Below are 10,727 nucleotides of genomic sequence, written 5' to 3' on the forward strand. Positions count from 1 at the left end.
AGTGCAAAGTAAGAGCAAATTAGCAAAAAACATGTTTTAGATCTTATCTTGTTAAACCTAATCAACAAACGATATAAATTAATCCTTCTTTATTGTTGTCCAAGTAGGTCGCTTGGCTCCATACACCCCCGAAGGAAGATAGACTTAAAGTTAGCAATCTATTTGGCAATCCTTATTGTGATCGGACTATGAGCCATTATAAGGTTTGAGAGTCTAATGATCATAGAGAATAATATACCTCTCTCTCTCTCTCTCTCTCTCACACACACACACACACACACACACCTTCCCTATCCTTCAGTATAGGGCTCTAGTTTGAAAGTGGCTTACGCACATCAAGTTTCTCGTGTAATTAATTCATCATTGATCTCGAAGATGTCATCATACCTCTGAGGACACCTTGGAGCTTTAAGCTATAGTCGAGCCACCTTTATCGTTCCTCTCCATTGCTTCCCCATTTCCAACCTTGGAATTGAGCCTTTTAGGATCAAATTTAGTAAATAACAACATCTTAGGCCTTGTTGAATCTTAGTTACCAAGCTTAATGAGATTATACTAGAGTTATATTTTTTAAGACAACGAAAAAAGGAAAAAAATTGAGAAAATGGTTTTGAGCTCATCATTTGGGCCTATTTTCATGCCAATTTGGTACCAAATGGATGGCATTGCTCGGTGCTTGTTAGCTGGACTAGCAGTAGTTATCCAAGCCCTAGTTCTTCCTCTTTCTTCCAACATCTCTTCTCTTTTCTTTTCTCTTCTCCAAAATCCATTCTTTCCTTTTTCTTCCTCACTATGGAAAAATGTTAAGCACTATTGGCACCCATCAACACATCTTCATCAGAAGCGTATGAAGACCGGATTGTTGAGTCGATGGCATCAATATTCAGTAACATGGCGGCCATGGGCATGTGATGGTCATAAAGATGGCTTTAAGCATTGACCAAAACAAGGGTGTTCATGCAAAACAAGAGAGATTTGAAGGATGCATGTATACAAATAATGGTTTTCAAAAAAATAAAATATGTAACAAATCATATTTACAAAATATATATATATATATTTAAGTGTTAAAAATGGGAATAGAATTTTAATTTGGTTTAGATCCGGGTTTGGATCTATCATCCCTATAACTTGAGTATGGATGCCGACCTCAGCCTGGCCCGTGACCCGTAACTTTGTTGGAAAGCATCCCTGAAACTATGAGGGCTCCCCTGGTTTTTATCATTACTTTAAGTCTCGTGCCGTCGCGGATTATGCCAAGAAACCATTCTACTTCTTTTAAACCAGGGAACCCCCGGACCTTCGATCCCCTTTAACCGAGAAGAATCTCCTGAGATCGATCCATGGAGGCAGAGCAAGCCAAGGTCTTCTCTCCCCTTCTTCATCTCTCTCGAATCAATCGTTCTTTCTTGAACCTTGAGATCGATCTATTTGTTTTCTAGATTCTACTTCGACGTTTTTCTGAGTTTGGCTTTGAAATCACGCGTTCTTCACTTGTATTTATGAGTTATAGGGTAGAGAAACGAGCTACGGTTGTGCTGCTGCTAAAATCTAGAAGAATCGACAGATTGATGGGAATCTTTAGGGTATTTTTGCTTACTTTCTGGATAGACATTATTTGATTTTAACTTAGTTTCTGGCTGAGATATTCATGTTAGAAGGAAGGTGGGCTGAGCAATCAAATTGAGCCCATAGTCTGCTGCTGCTGCTAGTTTATGATAACAAATAACCCCTGCATAGAGAACTTGATGATATCTTGGTGGATGCAAGCAAGGATCTCTGTTCATTTTCTTGGTGGCATGTTTGGCCCCGTCCAGTTTTTCTTGCCCAGTCAATAAAATCATTTTTTTTACTTCCATATACATTTGAGCCTCCACGTGACTCAGAAGTTTTAAACCGTGTGTTGCTCTTAGGAGTGTTAATTTGATAATTCTCAAATGCAAACAGGGCATCTTATGTCACTTTTAACTTTCATTGGTAAACCTCTGTCAGATTTGCATTTATATTTTGAATGTTTATTGTGATGTCTGTGCATTGGTGTAATTACTCATGGTTCCTTGATTCTTTGAGAATATCTAATGATTGTAACCTCCTATTGGATTCCTTTCAGGCCAAACTTTTGGCTGTGGCAGAAGAACTTGGTCATGAGATACGCATATTCACAAACTCAGCAAATTCTGCAGCATCGAAAGAAATATCTGCTTCTTCAAGTGGTATCTACCTTTTTTAGTATCATATTCAAACCTTGTATAGTGTTTGTTCCAGTTTTTCCCCAGATAGAGTCATATCTGATTTGAAAGAATCAAAACTATCTTGTGCATTTTGGAGCCGGTGAATTGTTTTTGCATCATGTCTGTGGGAATATGTTTTCGACTGTTTTTCATTTTATTATAAGGGATATCATATTATTAACAATTTTAAGAATTGCACCTTTACATTGTGTGCATGATATTAACTGTTGATTGTCTGTGCAGAGGAACCGGACCATTTCTATGATCTTACTCCTGAAGATTATTATCGAATCATGTCAGACAGAATACGAGGTAATGTTGACACTGAAAGGTTACTTTGGCTGTAATTTGGCGCTAGATTTCTACTCTAAGCAGTAGTTTTGAAGTTTTCATAATATACTGAATTTGGCTTGTCTTTATGGATTAGAACATGATGCTACAATCCATAAATTTTTCTTAGGACTCTTTAGCACTATCTCTGTACTGCTTGCATATTGGAAATCAATTTTGTTTTTGCTCATTTAGTTCTACCATCTTCAATATATGGTGTTCATGGTAAAAAAAACTTTGAACAGCCCAATCCCAAATTCTAAAGACCCGTAAAATGCGGGAAGCAGAGGCAGCAGCCCGCAGGGCAAGGATCACTAAGGTACTTGTCCATACAAGGACTTGTAAAAGATGAGTATCCCAATTATGTTTCTTCTTTCTTTCTTTGTCAATTAACACTAGCTTATACTGCCTAACTTTTGTCATATTTTCCTGAAATTTATATTGCTTCTCCAGCTCATTTCTGCATGTGCCTTTTGTTTCCCAGGATTTTGTATCTTTTAAAACATAAATACACCCTTATTAATAAAAAGGGCTAGCTTTATAAATGGCATCCTCGTCAACATAATCATGCACTGGAAATCGAGACTTTGTATTCAAGATGATTTCAGATGTTTAGCCCTTGAATAATGAGTCTTGTTAAGAAAAGTGGTGGTGGACTGAAGTATTCGATATGGAATATCAAGTTTATATAACAACTTTAATTGCTCGGTATGAGGATGAAAATGAACAAAGGGACCTTTGGAGCCAATGCCAGGTGAATATTTTTAGTGAAGTTGCTCAATCCTACTTATTGGAGAAGTGAAACAGATGACTGATTTAATAGAACATAACAACAAAAGGAGAATGAATTTTAAGAATACGATCACAAAACAGTTGTGAACTCTGAGGAAGATTCATTTGAATCAAAAGTCTTGAATATGTCTTATATTTATGAAGCTACTTATTTTCTATCTTCATACTCATTGTAGATTGTCAGAAACATAATTTGAGATGGAGAACAATTAAAGAGGAAGTGTTTTGAATGGAAGATCAATGTCTTTAGCATCAATAGATACCGCAACAATCACCCCCACTCTACAGGCCTTCGGGACTTCTGAATGATTTTGAAGCATGGAGCAAAGCTATCTAAATCAATTACTAGGTTTGCATACAGCCTTCGTATGCCTCATGTGAACTTGAAATTTGTTGCAATTCATATAAAAATGCATCAGAATCGAGTTTTGCTATTTCTAGATGGCAGTAACAAACAACTCTCTGTAGATTAATTTTATGAGATGGGGATTATTGAAATAAGTGACATCACTAGGGCTAATATGTTTGTTCCACTTGATAATGATGGAGGCGTATAAATTGTGCTTTTTAGAAATTTTTTTACAAGAAAAGTTTTCCACTATTTGTAAGTGTATCTTTTCTATATATCCTCTCAAAAATGCTTATTTGCATGTTTGTTGCTTGAAAACTCGAAATTCCATTTATATCACAAAATGATGAAAAACATGCAAATCTGCACTTCTAGTTAACTTGTGTGCAGTTCTACTTAACTTCGATGCAATGATGGTTCGAAACTTAATGGTAAGTGGCTATTTGACTATTTTACCCTTCAATAATTAGAGAGTTTTTCCCCCACTTATGAAGTCTATATAGGCTATAAGAAAATATGATGCCGCCTTTGGCCCCCGCTTTACTTGCAGACTCCACTGTGACATTTTCAACATTAGCAGCCTTCAATTGACACTTGCAACATTGGGGGCCTCCTTTGTGTGATTGAGCTTGATTTTGACTTGGCTGGCTACTCCGACTCCCTTTCTCCCTCAGTTCGGGCCCTCTCTTTTGTTGAGCCCCTCAACCAACAACTGCCTTGCCGGCCTTGCACCCCCGACCATTCCCTACCGGTCTCGCCCATGTCTCCATCATTATCCTCTCTCACGATGCCTCCTCCAATGAGATCCCCATCCTTGCCCTTTGCCTCTGCCCTCAAGGAACTCTATAACAACTTCCTCTTCGACCTGAGCTCACCATGCTCGACAGCGCTCCTTGCTCTAGTGGTCGGAGCTCCAATTGAACAACCTCACTAGCAAGATCTTAGGTCTAGGACCCTTCCGAAATCTCTACTTCTTCAGTGCTAGTGATGAGAACCTCTCTGATGGGCTCTTGGTTGAAAAATTGCCAGCATAAATGGTGAAGATCTTGCTAGAGCAATCATTTGGAGGGCGATGTCTTGGTGGTGGTGGTGGTGGTGGTGCTCCAGGAGATGGATCTTAGCCACAAGGCACTGTGGGGTCAGTGATGAGGTCTGCATTTGAGCACACCTGTTGATGGAGCAGCTAAGCCTAGCCTACAATTGATTCGAGTTGGTTCAACATCTAGGGGATAGCAGTCTGGAAAGCTAGCTCTTCGTGCTGGACTGACCGCAACCAGTTTGGTTAAATAGTTTTTTCCCCACTTATCTAGTGATGTGGATTGTATAGAAGTCATTTTGCACCAACAATTATGTTTTAGACCATGTTAATTAACTAAATAGATCATATGCTAATAGCAAGGCAGATTTGCAAATTTGGATCATTTGGCAGATTTCCTTCTAGATGGTGGACTTGGTTTGCCAATGTGTAATTTATGATTTTTCAAATTAATTTTCTTTCTATTTATGTTTGTGTAGGCTGTAATTAGGGTTCGCTTCCCTGATAATTACATTCTTGAGGCAAAGTTTCAACCATCGGAGAAAATTGAAAGCTTGATGCATCTTCTCATGAAAGTTGTTGCTCGACCAGACCTCCCATTCTATTTATGTAAGCACTATCTGATTTAGTTACATAGATAAACAAATGTAAAACAATTTGTCATTGTATGAGGACATATTCAATGTCAGTATATTTTTTTTCCTCATTCGTGAATAATCACTAAAATTTTCTTTATGATATTTTAATACTCTTTCATATTGAAGTGAAATTCATTTGTATTTATAAAATTTTAGGTTATTAGCCTTGAAATAGATACTGAACTTTGCAAGTATATCATGTAATAAGATTTTTTCATATTTGTCCACTGAAAAAAATAAAGGAACTAAAACCCTTAATTTGAAACGAAGCCTGGATGGTGGGCCATATGGCTGTTTTTTTGCCTCTTTCTCAAAAATTAATGCCGAGTTATTCTTTATAATATACTGAATCCTCCTCATGAACTTTTGTTACTTTTGATTATTAGTTGATGACTTACTAAAGATTGTTGAGCAATATCAATACGAGCATCAATGTGAAGTTAGTCTAGTAGGTTTACCTGAATCTTTTTCATTTTCCTTTTAAACATGCAGACTCATTCACTTGCTTTTTGTAAGATACATTTTCTAGTTCCTCTGAAACATTTTTAGTCATTCACCTAAAATGTAAATTCTCAGGTTCTATGTTCTTGTCTTTGACAACTATTACGAAGAGCTAGATACATGAATAACTAATATAAAGAAAAATCTTTTTCTTTTTATCAACTTTCATACCCACTACCACCAACTTCTTAATGTAGCTGCTTATCCTCCTTCCATTTATCATGTTAAATAAAGAACTAATTGTCTTATGTACATTTTTTAGCATATCATCTTAGATCTTTGTTTTCACAAAAAAATATTTTTTCCCCTCCACAATTAGCTATACTTTCTTTGTAATCCTTTTCCATCTTCTCCTTTTCTGTACTTTTTACCTGCTCATTGTTCAAATCAATTTGCTTGACAGCCACTAAAATTTTAGAAAGGCTGTTGATTTATAACTGTTAGTTGGCCGGGCTCAGAGGAGGTTATCCCTAATGCATGAATAGTTTGAACCGGCCAAGACAAGCCCATACCATACTGGTATGTTGAACCAATCCCCATACCAAGCGCACTGATTCTGTACCAAGCTGGTACTGGTATAAGGTCTGGTACCAAGATTGCTAGCCTTGTTAACAACTTTATCAAAAATTGAAGATAGATAGTGATGTACTTTTAAATGATTGTCTCTGAGTTGTCATGTTATATTTGTGGTTCAACTATGATTTAATTTATGCATTTTATGTTTGAAAAATTATTGATTGTAATGGATGTCTGCATGAATAACTTGGAATCAGAGAAATCCGATCATTTTTATCTTCTAGTTGGGTTATGCTTACATGTTCACATAGATAATTAAATGACTATTCATGTCTATGCATGCATAAAATCATTGTATTTGTCTCTCTGCAGATACCACTCCTCCAAAGGAGCGATCAAAGACACTTCAAAGGATTTCTATTCAGCTGGCTTTGCTCCTGGAGCTATAGTTTACTTTTGTTATGACCTGCCAAAAGGTTTACTCTTTTTTACTTAAATGGTGAATCAATTATCAACAGTCCATTATGTTTTAGTGCAACCAATTTTGTCAAACTTTGTTGCATAAGTGGTTTACTGTTTACATATATGAGACTAGGCTTTGGGTGTAGCAGGTGTAGCTGGGTGGCCTCAGACTGGTCTGTGAGCCCCTGAAACCCTGCCACAGTTTGGAAAGCTGCTTGGCTTATAGCCTTGCACTATGATGTACTTGTGATAATGTGTAGTGTATTATTCAAGGAACTTTGGTCATATTAGAATAGTATGTGGTTTGTGTGTGCAAATAAGCTCCTTTTCTTCATATGTTATATTCAATGTCTTGTTTTATAGTCAAAAAATATAGGTTCAAGTTAGTCAAATCTTCTATAAGTATATCCTTGTAAAGAATAAACTTGCTTTCTCTCTTTCAATAATCGGAAACTCTTATTGTTTCAAGCATTTAACTCTAGTAGCTATTTGCATTACCTACCTCTATGTTTGTCACTTTATTCTGAAATTCCAAGATAAAAGGGCGGCCTAGTGCACAAGGCTCTGGCCATTGTGGGGTCTGGAGAGGGTCAAATTTATGCAGCCTTACCCCTGCATATAGAGAGGCTATTTCTGTGTTTCAAACTCGGGACTTCCAGGTTACAATGGAGCAACCTTACCATTACACCAAGGCTTACCCTTATTCCCGAATTCCTAAGATAGCATCAAAATCTGATAATCATGCAAATTTTGTAGGTGATTTTAATTACCCATATGATCACACTTACCCATGTAATATATGTTTAGTTTCTTTGTCTTAGGCTTAACATTTAACTATAGAAAGTCCAAACCAGATGATGATAGCATTCGTTAATTCCTTAAAATCTGATAATCGTACAAATTTGTAGGTGATTGTAATTACCAGTTTGATCACAGTTACCCATGTAAGATATATTTAGCTTCTTTGTCCGAAATAGGCTATTTAACATTTAACTATAAAAAGTCCAAACTAGATGATGTTTTGGGTTGTTGACTTGGCACCATGCTTCTTGTTCTACTAGCTTATCTGATTATAATTATAAAAAGCTTCATGTTGTTGCTGTTACTCTTAATTTTGTTACCTCCAACTAAGATAAAAAGATCAATAAATTTGACCTATTATTACACTTCGTAGAGCATTTCTTTTAACTAGATATTCACATTTTTAAGTAATACCAGTTTTAATGGTAATTATGAAGTTAAGACAGGATCTTGCTGCCTTTTTATAATTTATTTCATATAGTACTTCCCATGAATCTTATGCATAGTCATCAAATGTTCATCAAATAATTTGCTATGTGTTGTTGTGGCAGATAAAGAGTCTGATAGTGCAGTTGCAAAGACAGGGCCTTACCTTCGTGATGATATCTTGTCTTTGAATGGATTGGATTTTACTTCTGAAAAGGTGGATCCTGTCACTTCTGAACCAGAACCTCCAGCAGTGGGGACGTCCACTGCTGTACCTGATCCTAAGCCACCTGAGAAGAAGCCGGCTAAACCAAAGTGGCTTAAATTGTGAAAGATTGAAAGGGTAAGTATCTGATCTCACCTTTTTCATTCATTATTTTAATGAAATGAGATTTGCCGTATTGTAGGGGAACCTATGGATTCGTTTCTCTCAGGAAAAAAAGATGCTGGTTGCTAAAGTCCATTAAGAGCATACTTTAAATTTTATTAAAGATGAAGACTTCATGAAAATGTGATTATTTTGTAGCAATTCATACAAAGACGATGCACAAGACTGCTCCAATTATATGGAATTCAATTTGTGATCTACTGGATAGTGGCATCTCCACTGCTTGGTCTAGTTTGATTAGACGGAGAAAATATGGAGCCTGGTGGCATGGATCTTAAATTACATTATTTAGGAATGATATTGGGGTTGGGCCTTAGAGCAATGTTAAGGTTGCTCCAATCTAATCTGGGTTTATGGGTTCGAAAAATGGAAACAGCCTCTCTGCACACCCATATCCTGCAATATTAGGAGCCTTGTGCACTAGGGTGCCTTTTTTTTTTTTTTAAGAAATGCGATGAATAAAAAGATGCATAGAGAAGAAAAAGAATCTGCCAATGTTTTAAATAGAAAAGGAAAAAACATATAATAGTCATATAATAGCAATAACATTAAGAGTGTTAATGAGGGAACGAGTTTCAGTAATTGTGGTGAGATTGCACTGGTGATATTATTTGTGGTGTTTCCGGATAAGGGTTGGATTTCAGCCCTTGTTTTTTTCCACACATACTTCAGATCTACTACATTAAATGTTGTTGTGTATTGGGTTATGCCCACATTCAAGTAAAATATGTTTGACTGATCAATTAATAAAATTTAATAATATTCTGCTTCTTTTTTTCCCCTTTGCTAATTCTAGGGGGTATTCACCAATGGACTATTGGGTGTTTTGGAGCCTTATCTTGTCAGGGTAGTTTGATGGGATCCACCCATAAATTGAAATCATATCCCCTGTAGAGTCCCATATCAATCATCTAGGGATGCTTCCTAGCCCTTGTGATTAAGGATATCATTGAGACAACATTCTAGACTTCTAGAGAATGAAGTGGTGTAGAACTAATTTGTTGCTATGGTGAAGTATAATGAAGTCCTGATGAGGAGTGCAATAGTGATAAACTGACGGGTGTATAGATTCCTGAAAGTGAGAAGAAAGGAGTGAGGAAAATTGAAAGTCGTGAAGATGTGCTAGAATTTGTATGAATGGTGTACCATTAATAAATGGGATAAAGCTTATTGTTTTTTAAAGTTATGGGTGACAATGAGATTGGAAATGTGTGGTCAAAATAGTTGGGAGCTAAGCATTTATACAAGCCTGTTTAGTGGAGATGTGGATGTTGGATGAGAGTGAACCTTTAAAGAAAACAAGGTCAGAAACTATTACATTGTAGGAAAGCAGGACTTTAATGCTATAATTAAAGCACTATGGATGCAAAGATTTTTATGGAGACTTTCCTTTTTTTCCATGGGGGCTGGGGCTGGGGGCGGGCAGTCGGGTTGTTGCAGAGTGAGTAGATGGAAGTTTGTGAAAAAGATTTACAGTACTAGTTTCCATGGTGCTACACTGTAAGCAAGCTCACAAAGAATTTTTCATGGGATGTGCTTCACTCCAGCATTATATCTTTGTTTTGTTTAATGTTGTATGGATGGAATGTGTAATTTAATTAGGTGTGTCAATGAGCTATATTGTAAACAATCCTTAGTTGAAATTTTCACATTGTGCGTGCTTCACAATGATGTCATTGTAACCATTTCTTTGCTACTTTTTGGGGGTGTGTTTGTGCAGTGAGGTGATCCTGGATGTGATGAGGAATTGATTTAACTGTGACTGATGTAGAGTTGGTTCCAAAAGGTATGGTTAGTTAAACTTTGCATTCCTTGCATGAAGAAAATCATATGACACAGAAAATAATATAATGATTTTGTCTTGTTCTATAGGTAACAAAGAATTGGTACTTCAGGGCAATGTATATTAAGAGATGATAAAAATCAAGGTATATTACGGAGTTTCCATCTAAATTCACCGTCATGGGTGGTGCTGCACTTAAACAAGTTCAGGAGGAACTTTTGCAGGGTGCTTGCTTCAGAATAATGTTACAACATGACTCATTTAATGTTGTATGGATGAACTGTAATTTTACAAGAAGATGTCTTAGGACTTAATCTGTTCCTAGTGGAAAATGCTTCTCCTTGTCATTTTGTTCCTATGCCGATATTATGCAAGCTAGATTCTCAAGGATACTGAATCTTTTAACATGTTTCACTAGTTATTGTGCTAAAAAATGTTCAAATGTTGAAAATAAAGCAAAAATATTTGAAATCC

At 36.5% G+C, this 10,727-nt stretch overlaps 1 pseudogene across 1 annotated transcript; it reads left to right on the plus strand.

Moving 5' to 3' along the window:
- The first annotated feature begins 1,134 nt into the window (after positions 1 to 1,134).
- On the plus strand, positions 1,135 to 10,727 carry LOC120108559 (plant UBX domain-containing protein 1-like; annotated as a pseudogene). The gene is made up of 9 exons (XR_015977237.2): positions 1,135 to 1,364; positions 2,111 to 2,213; positions 2,475 to 2,543; positions 2,807 to 2,880; positions 5,218 to 5,347; positions 6,766 to 6,869; positions 8,208 to 8,425; positions 10,191 to 10,256; positions 10,343 to 10,727. The product of XR_015977237.2 is annotated as a plant UBX domain-containing protein 1-like (transcript).

Source organism: Phoenix dactylifera, chromosome 4 (assembly GCF_051530095.1).
Source record: "Phoenix dactylifera cultivar Ajwa chromosome 4, Ajwa_hap1_PhDact_Kaust_v1.1, whole genome shotgun sequence".
Taxonomy (NCBI): Eukaryota; Viridiplantae; Streptophyta; class Magnoliopsida; order Arecales; family Arecaceae; genus Phoenix; species Phoenix dactylifera.